Source organism: Glandiceps talaboti, chromosome 10 (genome assembly GCF_964340395.1).
Source record: "Glandiceps talaboti chromosome 10, keGlaTala1.1, whole genome shotgun sequence".
Classification (NCBI taxonomy): domain Eukaryota; kingdom Metazoa; phylum Hemichordata; class Enteropneusta; family Spengelidae; genus Glandiceps; species Glandiceps talaboti.
This window is the reverse complement of record NC_135558.1, coordinates 24,547,903-24,565,819: the sequence shown is the minus strand read 5'-3', so window position 1 is coordinate 24,565,819 and position 17,917 is coordinate 24,547,903. Positions and strand designations below refer to the sequence as shown.

General features: G+C 41.1%; 1 protein-coding gene across 1 annotated transcript in view; it reads right to left on the bottom strand.

Annotated features, from left to right (window-relative positions):
- LOC144440772 (immunoglobulin superfamily DCC subclass member 3-like) overlaps positions 1–16,301 on the bottom strand; it is a 106,958-nt gene extending 90,657 nt beyond the window's left edge. Inside the window, exon 1 of the mRNA XM_078130150.1 lies at positions 16,157–16,301. The gene's annotated coding sequence lies outside the window, so the exon portion shown is untranslated. The remainder of the gene's footprint in view (positions 1–16,156) is intronic.
- Positions 16,302–17,917: the final 1,616 nt, after the last annotated feature.

Here is a 17,917-nt window from a genome sequence, read left to right as displayed (position 1 = left end):
TGTTGCTGGTATGAAAGAAGAGATGTCAGTTGAGGTTTAGGCGTTTACAGTATCTAAAATGGTGGACTCAAGTGAAAGTTACGGCAAGTTGAAAATACCCAAAAATAAACCCGTGAGCAGCCATTCAAAGAGTAACAGTCGCGATCTGAAGGATAGATTAGATGCACACGATGCATGCAAATGAGGGTGTTGCGGACTGGCTGATTATGTAAAAGGGGTGCACAATTTGGATTTGAAGTTTACAACCCTGTTTCGAACAAACGCTTGTCATTTGGGCGCACAATGTGTAGAATTATGACTATAGCACATATTACATTGCTTGTTTGACGTCAATAGTGTCTTTTGAAAAGTGGCAGTTTACTTGAAGTCTCGTCGACTGATTTCCAATATGGCGTCGGTCATAATGCTCATTAACATATTCATTTTTTTTCAAATTCAAAAAAAAAATCATAAAAAATAGAAGAGAAGACTAGCTGACTTGAAATTAACAAATCTAAGTAAGCTACCCTCTGTGCATCAACACATCAGATATCAAAGCAATCTGACATGTAGTATTTGAGGAGATGATGAAAATGTTATTTTTGAAGAAAAAAAATCATAAAAAATTGAAAATGGCACAGATCAACTTGGCATGAACAAATCTGAATAGCCTCCCCCCAGGGAACATGCACACCAAATATCGAAGTATTCTGGCTGTTACTTTCGGAGAAGATGATGAAAATATAAAAATTTGACGGATAACTATGATTCACCTATACTCTCTATACTCTATACCCACCTATACCTAAAGCTACGCTTTCAGCTTTCGCTGACAGCGGAGCTAAAAACTGGTAGTGATATCCAAATCTGCAAAACGTCTCAAGGGTGCAGGCAGACCCATGAAAGACATCACCATGGACAACCAACTGATGAACTGGATAGATACACAGCGAAAAAATGGTAATGGTGTGACTGGCAAACAGCTCCAACGTCAAACGCTAAAAATGACAAGTGATACAGCTACATTGGACGCCATTTAAGGCATCGGTCGGTTGGTTACAAAGTTTTAAGCGATGCAATGGTTTGTCTACAAGTCAGAAAATATCAATTGGCCAAAAACTTCCGAAAGATTTTGAAGAAAATATGACAGCTTTCCACAGATTTGTAATTCAGTTGTCTGAGAAGCACCTGTACAATGTATGAACTTTCGGACATTTTTAACATGGATGAAACTCCCCTTAGATTTGACATGCCAGGTAATCATACGCTTAAGCATGTGGGTGCTAAGACTGTTCACATAAAGACAACAGGCTCCGAGAAGAAAGGTTTCACCACAGTCTTCACAGTAGCAGCTGATTAGAGCAAGCTAATGCCAATTGTGATATTCAAAGGCAAGTATGATCAAAGCCATCTGTCTATCCCTGGTAAACTTCAAGTGAGAGTTTAAGAGAAGGCTACATTGTACATCGATGAAAAAGGTAATTTGCGTTTTATGTATTTCTAGCAGTAGTAACCCATGGCAAACTTTATTTTATCATGATATCATCAACGGTCATAATCAACAAGTAAATAAGTACACATGTGTAAAGCTAAAATTAGCCAATAAATAAGATGTCATACAAGCACACGTCTCTTTTTAATCAACTAACTTCTAAGCGATGACGTAGAGAATTCAACCTTGAATATTATAATTTTCCTGCACAATTTACGATACTTCCACACTTCAAGCGATGACGTTTTGTTTTCATCTGTTTACATTTTAGCTAGCCTGTGACATGATCGATTCTGACAGTTCCAAAGAATTGTCTACAAAATAGAGTGTTCAATGATTGAAAATGAATCCAATATGTTCTTTCTTTTTACAGGCTGCCTTGAATATACTCGACATACATATGTACATGTATGTTTCCTCGTCTGAATGATGAAAGAAGGTTACAGATATGGAACTCATGCTCAGTACACCTCATCGAGGCCGTGAAAGCAGAACTCCGCTCCCGCAACGTTGACATCACAGTAATTCCAGGTGGTCTTACGCAGATACTACAGCCACTCGATGTTGGTGTGAACAAGCCAGTCAAAGGTTCTGTTCGAGACAGATTACTGGATGAAAGACGGATGAAAGACGGTGATGCTGAGTACAATGTATACTCCAAGTGGCAAGTGAAGACCGCCAACCAGAGAAATGGTCATTCAATGGGTGATTTCAGCATGGGACGACCTGTCGCCTACTGTCGTTAGAAGGTCATTCCTCAAGTGTGCCATTTCAAATAACCTTGACGGCACCGAAGACTATCTGATTTACGAAGACTTGGAGACCGATGACGAAGACAGTGATGAACTCGCCAATCTTATATCAATTATATCTTATATAGAACCGATATCTTTGACAGCGACAAGGATGACAGTGAAGACTTCCTCAGTTTCTAAACTCGAGGTGCAGTACATTGTACTTATCGGTACTGCAGACTCATGTCTTGTGTACACAAAGTTTAACAGCCCTTTTCAGGGCCACTACATCCTCCATAAAGAGATACCACTAACCATAATCACAACTTTAAGCACCCGACACTCAAAAATATAGTGAAATACAATGTTATTGTTTTATTAGTATGTCAAATTACTAAAAGCTGGCAATAAAGACTTTCTTTCCGTATGTATCATGGTTTCAGGTCGAAAAAATCACCACGTCCACTTTTTGATTCTCGGTAAACTAAATTAAAGACACACTCTGACTTCAGCTACATTTCTTACATTGGAAATTTGCATATTTTTAATTGAAGCCACATCTTCAAATACAGACTTAACAGTATATATGTGAATGCCAAGAAACAAAAGACCAAGGCTACGGCGGGTAACCATGACAGCGCTGCAAGCCGACTGTGTTATCCCATTGTTCATGAGAAGAGACAGAATTACTAATACTATTCACGTCGGTACTAATACAACGACTTTAACAACGAGGGTACATGTACATGTAGCAGAGATCAGCAAAGATGTATTACTAGGCAATGACTACATCCTAGTGAAACCAGCAGAATTGTAATTTCTACTGAAATGAATTTCTGTATAAGACTAATACCCACCTTTTAGCTTACTTTTGGGTGTCCCTCTGCTTCCCCTTGTGTATTGCCAAATATAAATCAATGCCTCCGGCACCCTGTGGCCTGTCGTCCTAGTGGTCACATGACCAATCCCCAGTATTCCTTGGTCCTAAACATAACCGAAGGTTACAAGGACTGGAGACTGTGGGGAGGAGGGTGGGAGCATAAAAGGTGGGTATTAGTCTTATACAGAAATTCATTTCAGTAGAAATTACAATTCTGTACAGACAAATACCCACCTTTTAGCTTACTTTTGGGTAAGCCTAGAATACGACACCTAGTTGGTGGAGGGAGTCTCCACACTGAAAGGCATAGCAACATTTTGAGCCAAACTGATAGGACCTAGAGCAGACATCCTGACTGCCTCTTGGGCCATGTCCCGCAAGTAAAAGCTAATGAATGAGTTCTGAGAGCGCCAGGTTCCTGCCTCAATGACTGACTTAATGGATACGCCAGACCAGAGTGCCCAGGAAGTAGCCACTGTACGAACTGTGTATCAGCTGTGGAAGAACTGTATGTACTGTAATAGTATTAACTATCCACTTAGAAATGTCGGCCGTTGTACAATCCATTTTGTCCGATTTCCAAGGGATGAACAAGCGGGTACGATCGCCCCTAATGTCCTTAGTGCGATTATAGTACCACTTGACAGCTCTGACTGGACATAAAAGACGTTCTTTTCGGTCCCTTCCCACCAGCGTGGCTAAATCCTTATGATAATGGGAGAAGCCACGGAACCTAAAACCTGATTTTTAGCAATGAACTTAGGATGAGTCCGAAGTACAACTTGGTGCTGTAACCACTGGATTCGACCCTGTCCAATATCTAGTGCATGGATCTCGCTTCTACGACTGCCTGAAGCAAGAGCTAGTAGGAACATCATTTTAAGAGTGAGAAATTCCAATGAAATCTGGTGAAGAGGTTCAAAAGGGGGAGATTGTAATGCGTTGAGTACTAGAGACAGACTCCACTGGGGAGCTGAAATGGGCCGTGGTGGTCTCTTAATGTGGAAGTTCCTTATCAAACTAGATAAGATCTTATTTTGTCCAAAGTCCGGGCCCCCAACACTCCTAATGGTACTAGAAATAGCTGAGCGGTATACCATTATGGTTTGGACAGCTAACTTCTGTACATCAAACAGTTAAAACAGAAAGGCAGTTAACTGTTGTGTAGTAACTTGGAGTGGATCAATCGATCGTTGATTACACCGACTAGAGAATCTCTTCCACTTTTCCCTGTAAGTGGCAAGGGTACTCGCACGCTGTGGTCTTGCGATGACCGCGGCAGTCTTGCGAGAAAAGCCCTTTGCAATGAGAGATCGTTCGACAACCTGAATGCGTGTAGATGGAACGTCTCTGGATGTGGGTGAAGGATGTTCCGTCCCTGTGACAACAGATCCTCCCTCTGGGGCAGTTTGCATGGGAGATCTATTAGGAGAGACAGTAACACTGGGGACCACGAGCGGTTCGGCCACAGAGGAGCGACTAGAGATAGTACACACTTTTCCTCTTGAATTTTTCTGAGGACTAGTGGTAATAGGTGGGAAGGCATAAGCCTCCAGCCCCTCCCAACTGAAAGACATGGCTTCCACTGCCATTGCTCTGAGATCTGGTACTGGAGATACAAAGAGAGGCAGTTTGCGATTGAGAAATGTCGCGAACAGGTCGACTACAGGCTTGTTCCACCTGATGAAGATTTGATTCTGTGGAATCCCCCATTCCGTGGGGCGAACTTGGATGCAGCGCGAGAGTGTGTCTGCAATCCCGTTGCGCTTCCCTGGAAGGTGCCGCGCCCTTAGTGTTATCTTCCTGTCCTTGCACCAGAACATTAGGTCCCAGGTGAGATAACATAGGGTCGGTGACCTGGTCCCCCCATTTTGTTGATGTAAGCCACCACTGTTGTGTTGTCGGTATTGACTAGCACACAGCGGTGTGACACCAGGTGTTCGAACTGGCGAAGAGCTAGAACAACTGCCTGCATTTCCTACCAGTTGATATGATGGAGGCTGGATGGTAGATCCTGAAGTACCTGAAGTCCAGTGGTGGTCCAGATGGGCTCCCCATCCCACCTTGGATGCGTCGGTAAAAAGGGAAATATCTGTTTTCCAACTCGACAATTGTTTTCATTCCAACATTGCCTCTTTGTCCAACCACCATCATAGGTGTGGAAAAAGGGATGGTAGGATGGGAACCATAGACTCTGCTGATTGGATACTGGGGCGCCAGTGAGCCAACAGGTAGAGCTGAATTGGTCACATTCTGAGGTGTGCCCATGGTGAAATGTCGATGATGGAATTCATCAACCCCAACAGGGACAGAAATAGTTTGGCTTGTATGCGGGTTTGTTTCGCTACAAGTCTTACCAGTACTACAATCTTGTCTACTCACTCTTGCGGTGGACAGATTATTCCCTGTTTGGTCATAAAACACATCCCGATAAAAATCATGTCCTGAGTAGGGACTAGAATCGATTTGTCGGGACTCAGAAGGAATCCGAGAGACCTCAGAATAATCTGGGTGTCTCGAACAAAACGACGTAGCTGTTTGACTTTCTTGTCATGTAGCAACCAGTCATCTAGATAAGGATTTAGTAGAAAACCGCGCGCATGGAGAGTGGTCACTGGCGCGGAAACTTCTCGAGTAAAGACTCTCGGTGCTGTTGCGAGGCCGAACGGTAGTGCTACGTTTTCGAACACTCGACCGCCGGTTGGAAAGCGGAGAAAGTGACGACACGACTCGTGAATGGGAATGTGGAAGTAGGCGTCCTTCAAATCTATGGATGCCATCCATTCACCTGGCTGAATAGAGGCGAGGACGGATCGGCCTGTTTCCATCTTGAATCTGAGCACTCGCAGGTAATTGTTGAGAGTGGATAGATTCAGTATCGGACTCCAATCCCCCCAACTTTTTTTGGAACCAGGAAAAAGTGGCTGTAAAAGCCGGGTCCCGATGACTGGGCATCGATTTCCCTTATTGCGTTTTTGCCTATTACGGAGTCGATAGCTTCCAGAAATGCCGTTCGTTGACTGGCCAGTCTTGGAACTGGAGTAACGAACGGTACGACCGAAAGAGGGGGATCACGTACGAAAAATAGGCGGTAACCCTCTCTTACGGTAGACAAAATCCATTCGTCTGACGTAATGCATTCCCAATGTTTTGCATATAAACTTATACGCCCCCCCCCCCCCCCCCCCACTGGACCGCTGTCCGTGGGGATCACGGTCCTGTCGGGAAAGAAGTCAGGAGAACTGCTGACGACTTCCTGACCCCTGTGTTTGATTGGTCGAGGAAGTGGACGGCTTACTCGGCTGACTCGAGCGTCTAGTGTTCGCAGCCTGACCCTGAACCTGTCTGGGTTTATGGGTGCGTTTCTTACTCTGACTTCGACGCTTGTATCCACTAGTTTGTGGTAGCTGTCTCGTAGTCGTAGTAAACGTTGACACTTTAGGCATAGCAGTGACCTGGAATTGAGGGGGTTTTGTAAATTTCGGATCCCTCTCAGTTGCGGTCGGAACTTGCTTAGCCATCTCGCTCAGCGAGCCCCCAAATAAAAATCTAGAATTGCTGGTCTTGCTAGCCCTAGCTTCTAGTTTTAGTTTGGGGCTGTATTTTGGTGCTAGTCGCTCAAGGAAGGCATCACATTCTGACAAAATGAGCGATGCCCGCTGACATAATGACGAGTCCGTGAGATCAGTCACACTCGTCGCTACTGAGCGAAAAAGACGGAGGAGTTTGCTCTGTGTGTCTGACGTGGCGATAAACCAGTCCAGGTGTGATAGAATGCGTATGTTCTTAGACAACGATTCACCCACGGACCTCACAAAGGAGCGAGAAACCATATAAGATTTGAAAGCAGTATAGTTGTCGTCAACTAACCTTGCTTCCTTCTCCAACGTTGGATACCCTAGCCATGGTTCAGATGTATGAACCTGATAAGACTTCGACCTGGATTTGAACCATGGGAATCGACCCGGTGGAAGGGAATCCCTGTCGTTTATACCTGCCAGTTCGTTCTCAATTTGTGTTTGTCGAGACGAGACTGAATCGGCCCAAGGAAGAGACGTAGTAGGGTAAGATGACGCTCGCGACTCCTCCCCCAGCGACTGAAACATTTGGGATTCAAGCCGTTTACAGTCGGGAAACTGCTCGTAAATCCATGAAATTACCTCTTCATAGGCCACTTCATCACGAGTAGTTACTGCTGACGGACAGCGACTGGCTGCCCCGACTGATATTTCAGAACGGGATTCCATGTCACTAAAATCATTATCAGAGGCATGGATCTCCAACACATCCTTAGATACCTGTGGAGACCTTCGTCCTTCCCGAGTTAAACGATCAAAATGATCTGGAAGGTCTCTATGCGGGGAGCGTGACTGATCACCGTGTCTTGACCCTGAGACGGAATGATCGGATGATGACGCTCTATCCCGAGTAGACCTACTACTGGAACGAGACGGCCGAGAGGGTGAAGGTTGACTTCCTGCTTCGGCCTCCTGGTTCCCCTGGGGGTGGGGGCTCATTGTCACTAGGCCCGGTGTGGGGTTAGTAACAGGTGGAGTCCGCCCTTGAAAACCATGTTGAATGGTTTGCTGCCAGGCATTGGGAACACTGGGTACCATAGAGGGTGCTGTTCCCTGTGGTAAATAGGGTACTGCTCCCTGTGGTTAAAAGGCAGTGTTCCCAGTCATCTGAACCCCTGTATACTGATGGAAATACTGAGGGTTTTCCAAGGGAAATAAGGGACGTAGAAGTGTCCCCAAGGAGAGAAATAAACTCTGGGTTGTACTCCTGTTTGGTCGGTCACAGAATCGATGGGCGTCCGGTATCTGGACTGCCCCCTCGAATTTGTCGCCTGTGGTAAATTACTATGTACCGCAGCAGTGGTTTGACCTTGACCAAAGGAAATGTCCCTGACCTCCGTAGTGGGGTTACATTCTGCCTCTCCCTGAACGATCGTATTTTTGATCGGGCGAACCTGTCCGTCATCGGGCTGGGAATGCTGAGGGAGGTAATACGGATCCCGTCTATCGGGCGATAGATCGGGTTCCAAGGAGCATAAATCCCCTTGTGGGTTCGACCGGGATGGTGCGGCGACAACCGCAGGCACTCCAGGATCCCTAATGGAGGTAAAACTGTCGCCTTGAAAAAGGCAGTTTTTCTGAAAAGGAGAAACGGACTTACCTTCTTTGGAAGTACTTACCATAGAGGAAGTCCACTCGACTAGCAAAGACGTGCGTTGAGGGATGACGTCATCGATCTCGCCGCGTCTTTCTGAAAACTTTTTCCACTGACGATTGGTCCAATTACTGCAGAAATCGCATGTCTGGTCGGGCCGACAGGATCTGCAGTCCGCACAAAGAGCATGGCCATCTCCCGCAACGATGGGGTGGTCACACTTACTTACGGGAGACTGATCCGACATTGTGAAGGAAGTTCAAATGCTAAAAAAAAAAATTCAAGTACAACAATGGCGCCCGATTTACCAAATGAGGCGCCAACGAACTTGAGAAAAATAAGGTGTCCACGAAACGTAGACGCAACACACGAGAATAAAAAGGAACAACTTAGCTGGAATCCTGAGGTATTCAGCGAAGTGTCCACCGCTTATTAGGAGATAACTCGTGTCAATTTTGGCACAAGAGGATAAAACTCGCAGAGTCCTTTAGCTATTCTACGAAATTCGTCGATTTGCGAAGGAATACTGGGGATTGGCTAGTCAAGGTCATGTGACAGGCCACAGGGTGCCGGAGGCATTAATTTATATTTGGCAATACACAAGGGGAAGCAGAGGGACACCCAAAAGTAAGATAAAAGGTTGGTATTTGTCTGCACAGAAATACATTTTTGAATGAACTCACTCATTCACTTTAGGTTTCTATGAGGGAAGTGTACCTTTAAATCAAAATGGAGGTCATCTTAGGGCAAGAGTTAAAACAATCTACAATACAGCGATACTAGAGTGTAAGGACGCAATGACACAAATGCCAAACCCCCCAAAGTTTTATCAACGGTGACACAAACGAATGAAATGTTGGTTGTCGAAATGTCTACCCAAACCACTTAATAACTACATGTACAAGTTACAACAGAAGCCAAAACACAGACGAAGAGATCCGCCCCAAGTAGTAAGAAGAAGAACCCTCAGCCCCAAAGAGAAAAGAGTTAGTCTCAGATTTTGTGTACATGTACTCTGGACTTTCACATTCATAGGAACTTTGAACTCTAATTCTTATTTCAGCCTTCAAAATGTACATACCATAGAAGTTTTCCACATGCGAGTATAATTGCAGTAGAATTTTTGAGCATTGTACATTTGTATGTTACCTCCCCGCTGCACAAAAACCTAGAAATAGTAGAAACTCCCCTTTTTCATACAGTTGTAACTTGTAATTCATTTTAGGACATTTTATGAGTGTTTAGAAAATGTTCTCGAGTCATTAGTTGTAACTTTGGAATGGAACTTCAAAGCTTTAGTGAGGGGGCAATGTAACAAAACGCCCTGTGTTTTACTATGTACTTCGATTGTAGATTGGATATATTAGGGGTGAAAAGTCTCTGTGTGTGTGTGTGTGTGTGTGTGTGTGTGTGTGTGTGTGTGTGTGTGTGTGTGTGTGTGTGTGTGTGTCTATGTGTTTGTATCACCATTTTCTAAAAAAACGACTAGCTCAAGTCAAACGAATTTGGTACACGTGTTCCATAGGGTCGGGGCAAGAACTGATTAGGTTTCAGTGAACACCCATAAATATTAATGATCAATTTACATAATTAATGGTTTTCGGTAATTAGTCTACATCTCAAGACTGCATTCTTCAAATTCAATATAATTCGGTACATATATTTGCGATACCAAAGCGCACCTGTCCTGAAAATTTTACTAATGTAGCTTTTAGTTTTGATAAGTTATTGGCATATTTTCGGTAGGCCATAAAAAAGGAAAAAATAGTTTCTGGTCAGGAAATGTTGTCTAAAGTGATGCGACTTTATCACCATTTTCTACAAAACGACTGGCTCAATTCAAACGAAATTTATTACATGTGTTCCATAGGGTAGTGGCAAGAACTGATTAGGTTTCGATATAATTTAATACATACGTACATTTGCGATACAAAAGCGCATCTGTCCTGAAAATATTATTCATGTACATTGTAGCTTTTAGTTTTAATAAGTTATTGGCATATTTTGGTAGGCTACTAAAAAGGAAAAAATAGTTTCTGGTCAGGAAATGTTGTCTAAAGTGGTGCGACGACGCGTTTCTTTTTTTTTTCTTTTTACATTCTCAACAATGAATAAAATCCCAATCTTGTTACAACTTGTTTCATTTTTTCTTCCGTAAGGAAGAGATGCATTAGTGGGTGAAAGTCTGTGTGTGTGTGTGTGTGTGTGTGTCTGTCTGTCTGTGTCATCGTTTTCTCCATCCAACATGGCTGGCTCAATTCAAACGAAATTTTGTACACATGTTCTATAGGGTAATCACAAGAACTGATTAGGTTTTCGTAAACATCCTATGAATATTAATGAGCAATTTATGTAATTAATGGTTTTCGATAATTTTGATAATTAGGCTATATCTCAAGAATGCACCAGAGGTCGCGTTAACGCGTTATTTGTGCGTATTTGACGCACTATTTGACACTTGGGACGCCTTTTTTTGGATGTATGCGTCACTGGGGACGCGTCATAAACAGGGGACAAATGGGGCTTACTGTTGGCAAACGTACGGTTATCATCTTTGCTTCGAAGTTGTAGAACAGACATCATGGAATTAGTCAGTTCTGATTGTAACTATTTATATGTGCAGTGTGACCTGTGAAATTTGAATATGACCCATCGTATATAAAACGTTCCAACAGTTTCATGTGCCCCATGACCATTTCCTGACGTGCCGAGCACGTCTTGGGTAGTTTAGAAACTACGTGATATTATAATTACTTATCCATGTGATTAGTTACTTATTAACAGACATGGTTTGGCAGAGTTTCCATCGATAGCACGGCCTTACGCTACGGTGAAGCATCTTCCCTCACGGGCGAAGCAATGATTAAATAGACCACATCGGTGGACAGTAATCTATTCTGAAGCCTTCACGTTGATAAATTCATACTGCCAAGTCGCCATTTCATTCTCACTAAAACTGAAACTTATTTTGAGCTTCGTTACGGGATCGAACGCATTACGTGAATTTACAGTGAACATGGCACACGTAAGGCGTCGTTCAAGAATAAACGATTGCAACGTAGTGACACAAAATTTGTATCGAACTTTTACAACTGTGTTTCTGTCAAATTGAAGTTCACGCTGTCGTTCATACTTCATCATTCATGTCATGGAACTTAGTTTATGCATTGCGGTTTTGTATCATGGAGTAGTTTTATGTACTCCGTACGGTCCGACTCCAAGAACCGCCCTAACATTAGCTATGGATTTATACGCTATGGGGTTTCGACACGTCTTCTCCCACTCCGCTATATATTCACCCGGAGTTCTTTCTCGGAGCACATATTTTTAGAGAGTGATTACCATAGAAAATCGAAAGTCGAGAAAGATGAAGTTAAACCTCTGTATAGCGTATTCTTGCATATAAATGTTTTCTTTTTCTAAGTGCAAACTATGTACTTGTATACGGTGTGCGGGAGAATGACACTGATGTGTTCATGTACATGTATTTACATTTGCAACGTATTTAGTGTACATCTGAAAGACATGTAGTGACTGTGTGCATGCAAATTTGGAAAAAACGCACGTAACAGGATTTTGACGCTAATTTTGGCAGGAACGCGTCCCAGGGACGCATCAGAAAAAAAGCTACCGCGACCTCTGATGCACGCTTCAAATTCATTATAACTTGGTACATACATTTGCGATACCAAAGCGCACTTGTCCTGAAAATATTATTGATGTAGCTTTAGTTTTAATAAGTTATTGGCATATTTTGGTAGGCACCTAAAAAGGAAAAAATAGTTTCAATAATAATAATAATATATACTTTATTATCCAATACAATGGAAATTTGCCTTCGGCACCAGGCTACAATGACAATAACGACAAAAACAACTTACAGAAACAGCAGAGTAAAAAGACGGAACACACACAAATTGAATATAAACTGTCCAAGACTGACTAAAAGTCTCGACTGACAGGTGTTGGAGCCCTGCTCCTTGTCAGTGATTTCGGCATATTTGCGTTTAAAACAGCGACAGCAGATGGGACAAACGACTTCTTAAATATATTTTTCTTTGCCCTAGGCACCAGCAACCGGCGACCTGAAGGCAGATACTGAAATCTGTCATATAATGGGTGGGATGGGTCTTTTAGAATTGACAGACCTTTCCTACGGAGAGCCTGTTTGTACAGATCTCCAAGCTCAGTGAACCTTACCCCGACAAGTCTGCTACACATATTCACAATTCTCGAAAGTCTTGTCTTATCTCTAACGGAAAGGTGACCAAACCAAGAGACAATATTAAATGTCAAAACACTCTCAATACAGCAGCGATAAACAGAAACTAGAATATGTGTGCTAACATCGAAGCTCTTTATCCTGTTCTTTACACCGCCTCTAGAGCCCCGTTTTTTACTGTTACCTGATCTTTTCCGCAAAGTGGCATTAAACTCGTTCACTTCCATGTCCACTACGGCGTGTTTTCCAGTATGCCGTAGACTGAGAAGCATCTCACGGGTGTAGACAATAGGGCTGCCATGATGTTTGTAGCTCGCTTCTGAGTCCTTTCCGAAAGTTGGTGAGATTAAACTTAGGACAAGACACACAATTCCAAAAATCACAAGACCTCTTCTACACATATTCATGTACATCATTACGAAAAACTGGGAAGAAAAACTCGACAACAATTGGATACTGATACGAAATAGTAAGAGCCTGTGCCAGGGTCAGCGTACAGTTCGCGCCCCCAATGTCAGGAAATGTTGGCGAAAGTGGTGTGACGATGCAATTTTTTTTTTACATTCTCAACAAATGTTAATGAATCTACTTGCATTGCAGTTACTGTTCTTTTTATTTAGTACTTTACAGCAAGTGTGTATGTGGGGCAGATGTCATACATTGTAGGCTTATTCATGATTAGTTCTGCAGTTGTCTTCACTGGTGGCAATTAATATAGGGAGAGTTACTTTTGTGTTTTCCCTTTCATCTGCAGACTGAATTGGCTGGACAAACATGAAAAAAAAATTAACACAGGAAGGAGAGTACATGTATTTAAGTGATGCGTGCTGACCAGAAACAATTCTCTCCTTTTTTTGGATTTTAAAACTCATTCTACGGTGAGTGCTATGCTACAACGTTCTATAAAGCTTCACATAACATGTTGTGGTTGGCCAGGAGATCACTAACAGTAATGGGCAAATAGCAATGAATGAGAAAAAATAACTTATTGTTCTGTTGTATTCCAACAATTATCTGTAGAAATGACAATCTCAAAACCTTGCCCTTACGGAAGACATTCAGTTTCAATCTGGTAGTGTATAATCTATGGTCTAGACATACATGTAGTTGACTTACTCGAGTATAGAACAGAAAACAAGCAGACCTATTTTTATTGGTATGATTTGACCCTTCTTAGCGACCTAGTTTGCCTTCTCATGTATTAGTATAGCCATTTCAAATTCGAGTTCTTTTAATAGAGTAGTAAAGTTTCTTGACCCCCCCCAAAGCAAAGTCATGGTTTGTAATTTATGTAATCTGATTGGATAGCAATCCTTGAACTTGGTCAGTGTCCAAGTCAGGCCCGCTTATGTGATACCTTACAGGTCAAGTGACCTTCTAGTTATTATTGACAGGTCATTTCGACGACAAATTCAAATTGCAAAGTAAAATATTGTCAATTTCCAGTAGTTAGTGAGTTATTTTTAGTCAAGGCCATTAATATTTAAATTAGCAGTTTTAAGTGGTAGAGTTCAGAGCCTTGATGAGCAGACTTTGCCAATCTGTTCCAGGTGTAGCTTGTCGGATGGTACAGTTTAGTCAACGTACGATACAAATGTACACATCAATAATTCATTACATGTGTATCCCCCCCCCCCCTAACTCCAGTTCTTATCCTGTTTGGCAACCAGTGAATTATCACTGTTTTTCCGAGCATATTTTCTGGCAATCTGTGGGTTGTCAACCCCATACTATAGATCCCCCTCCCCGATTTCTGAATCACTGAACCCAGGGAAACATCGAAGAAGATCCACTATTAGCGAAGATCAACATCCAAAGATCAGCAATATGACCAAGGGAGAAGACAACGTCCAGATGTATTTATAATCTGGTTGGTGGCCGACCGAAGTTCGATGAATATTCAATGGAAGTCAGTCATTGCCTGGTGGCAGCTACTACTACTATTATCAACATTGAAAATGACGAGCCCTCCCTTACCCTTTAACTATATTATTTTTCCTTTGTACAGGGTTTGACCTTAAAGTCAAACAACCAAAATAAACACAGACCAAGCAATAAAATAAAAACAACACAAACAACACATGACCAGAGATTAATTGTTACACTATGTACAGAAAGTGATTTTTTAGGTAATATATTTACTGTATTGCTATGTACAGAAGGTGACTTTTTAGGTAATATATTTACTGTATTGCTATGTACAGAAAGTGACTTTATTAGGTAATATATTTACTGTATTGCTATGTACAGAAGGTGACAATTTAGGTAATATATTTACTGTATTGTTATGTACAGAAAGTGACAATTTAGGTAATATATTTACTGTATTGTTATGTACAGAAGGTGACTTTTTAGGTAATATATTTACTGTATTGCTATGTACAGAAGGTGACTTTTTAGGTAATATATTTACTGTATTGCTATGTACAGAAAGTGATTTTATTAGGTAATATATTTACTGTATTGTTATGTACAGAAAGTGACTTTGTAAGGTATATACTGTATTTACTGTATTGCTACATGTATGTACAGAAAGTGACTTTGTAAAGGTATATTTACTGTTTTGCTTTGTACAGAAATTGACTTTGTAAGGTATATATTTACAACAACAGTTGTATTGCTATGTACAGAAATTTAACTTCATACACTGTACTAATATATCAAGATCTGCAGTGTATCTATACAGGTTGTACCTCAGGGGCGAGATTAATACATCAATGTAGGATTTTAAAAAAAACTAAATTCTTATACTTGGACCTCATCTAACTATTGGCCAAATTTGAAAATTGCTTTAAACTGACAATCAATTTCAAATCAGTAGGTAGAACTGTGTATGAATATGAATATGAATATAAAGCCAGTGTGTTGTGAGTAAAAAATAGCTCTTTTGTTGACATTTTATTTAGTGTCAGGCATTTACAGTAGCTAAAATTCTTCCATTTCTCAATTTGACATTTTTGAAAGAAATATTTTGTATTACAAAACATCCATTAACAGAAAAAATTTTGTATTGATTTTTGTTTTGATTTTGTAGGATGAAAACTAAAATGGCTCAACCCCCCCCCCCCCCCCAAAAAAAAAAATTAAAAAATTAAAAAAAATAAAAATAAAATAAAAAAAATTAGTTTTTTAATCCTAGATTGAGCTATTAATCTCGCCCCTTTAGATTGTTACGTCATATCACAGCATCAATTCAATTCGTATTTTGTCATTTTGTAGACGGACATTCCAGTTAATTTGTTAGTCTGGCACGTGTATCTACACCCAAATACTAACATTATGATACATCGCAATGCCGTTATCTAGATTTCTTCATGCTTATTTCTCTGTCAACGTTTTGGCAACAATATTAAGGTGCCCTTCTTGTTGCATAATTCTGTCAGTGTAAACGCGTTTTGAGAACAATTAGGTGCCCTATATTAAAATGCGACAAAGTTTACGGAAATCCATACCATTACCAATTCAAAACTACTAAACGCTGCCATGATTAATCGCGATATTCGGATGGCTGTATATCATACAAGCCTGTTACAACATTATTAGTGAATATGATACAAAAATACCACCAATGCAAACATGGATCTATTTGAGATCCATGATGCAACCAACACCACGACACGACAACACACTGTCAACTGTAGACTTCATGCCGTAGAAAATTAAACACGAGAACTCACCTACATGCACATCCACCTCCAATTCTGCAAAATTTAAGCTAACAACATTAGTATGAAATCACTACACGACATGAAATTGGATATATTCACTGATATCTCCAGAGGGTATCCAGTCTCGGTGGTTCAGCTGACGGTCGACGGTCTACTACTACCTGATGGATCAACAAGTACACTACATGCACGTACGTACGTACCATCGACCTTTGACACCTTTGTTCGGAATACCGCCACCTTGCGATGTCTTTTAGTTAAATTTGGTTCAATAAACGTTCAGTTGTTGCCACAGGTGGTTTTTGGCACAGGGGCGTGTATTATTGCTTAGATTTCCATTTTCTTAGGAAAATATCATACGAATCTTGCTGTTACAAATGTATCGATCTATAGTACTACGTATACTATAAATATGACAGGTACAGGTAGGAATATATATTTTAAAAGGTTGTTATATTTAGTCTGTAGACCTGGAAAACAACAATCTATGCAATATTACACGCCCCTGTGGTTTTTGGGGTGAACCTTGTAATCATCGTCGCAAACCACGGCCTGTTTTACCGCAACGTTCTTAACAAGCCTCCCACTGGAATGTAGTGGTAGAAATAATTATTCTGAGAATGCTTGTAATGTGAGTTATATAATGTTTTTTTGCAGAGTCCACCTCAGATATGACAGGTGTCCTGGTAACATATCTGACGGGTGCCACTCTCGCAACCTTGGGCATTTCGTTATATCGCGCGTGAGAAAACCGAAATGCCATGCATTGCTATGGGTAAACCATAGTCACTTGTGAACTAATATTCCATTCCAGGACGGTGATATTCTAGTCTAGGATGATCATAACACAAAATAATGACTGTTTCGGATAAGAAGCAGTCACCTGTAACGGCATTTTTGAATATCCTAAGGGAGTGTCCAGATTTTACTTCGGGGGGGGAGGATTTTCGGGAGGGGGGGGCATCAATTTTTCCCAGGAAAAATTGGGGGGGGGGGCTAAACAAAAATGTCACAATTTTCTAGGGGGTCACTAAAAAAAACATGACCTGTTTTTTGGCACCTCTCAAAGTATAAGTTGGCCGCAGGGATGTGCAAGACTTGTTTCATCACAATCACTATCAGTGTTATCACCAGTACATTTATTTTCTGAGCTATCAGTATCACAATTGTCTCCATCACAGCCTAGAACATGCATTACAGAAATGTCACTTTCAGCCTCAGAGTCACTACTATCTGTTTCTCGAGCTCTCATTTCCATGATATCATTTGCAGTCATTTTGCTAGATCAAAATTCTGGTGTTCCTACTACGTGATTGGATATTATGTCTATTTTTCTCTTTTTAATATTCTCTGTTTTGGTAATTCATGCTCATCAAGATATTTATCTAACTCTTTCACTTTCAGTTTTTCAAGAGGTCCACTCAAGAACAACTTCATCCGGTCATAGTCATTATATTTCTATGTTTTCTCTTTTTTTTCTGTTGCTTTTCCCGATGTTTGGATCTGATGTTTTTCAGATGTTCAATGTAGTTTTTGACAACACTTATGCTAACAATATATTTCTCTGCAAAACGAGTTATAGCAATTTCATCATTGTTTGAAGCGTACATATTTTTTATCTACAGTTCGGTTTGTGTTTGCGAAATCACCTAATACTGGCAATAGAAGTTAAACTTATATATCAGTCAAAGTATAACAAGAAAAATGTTGATAGTTAAATTATTTTAGTTTTTGACTATTCCTTCCAACAATAAAAATGTTCACATTTAT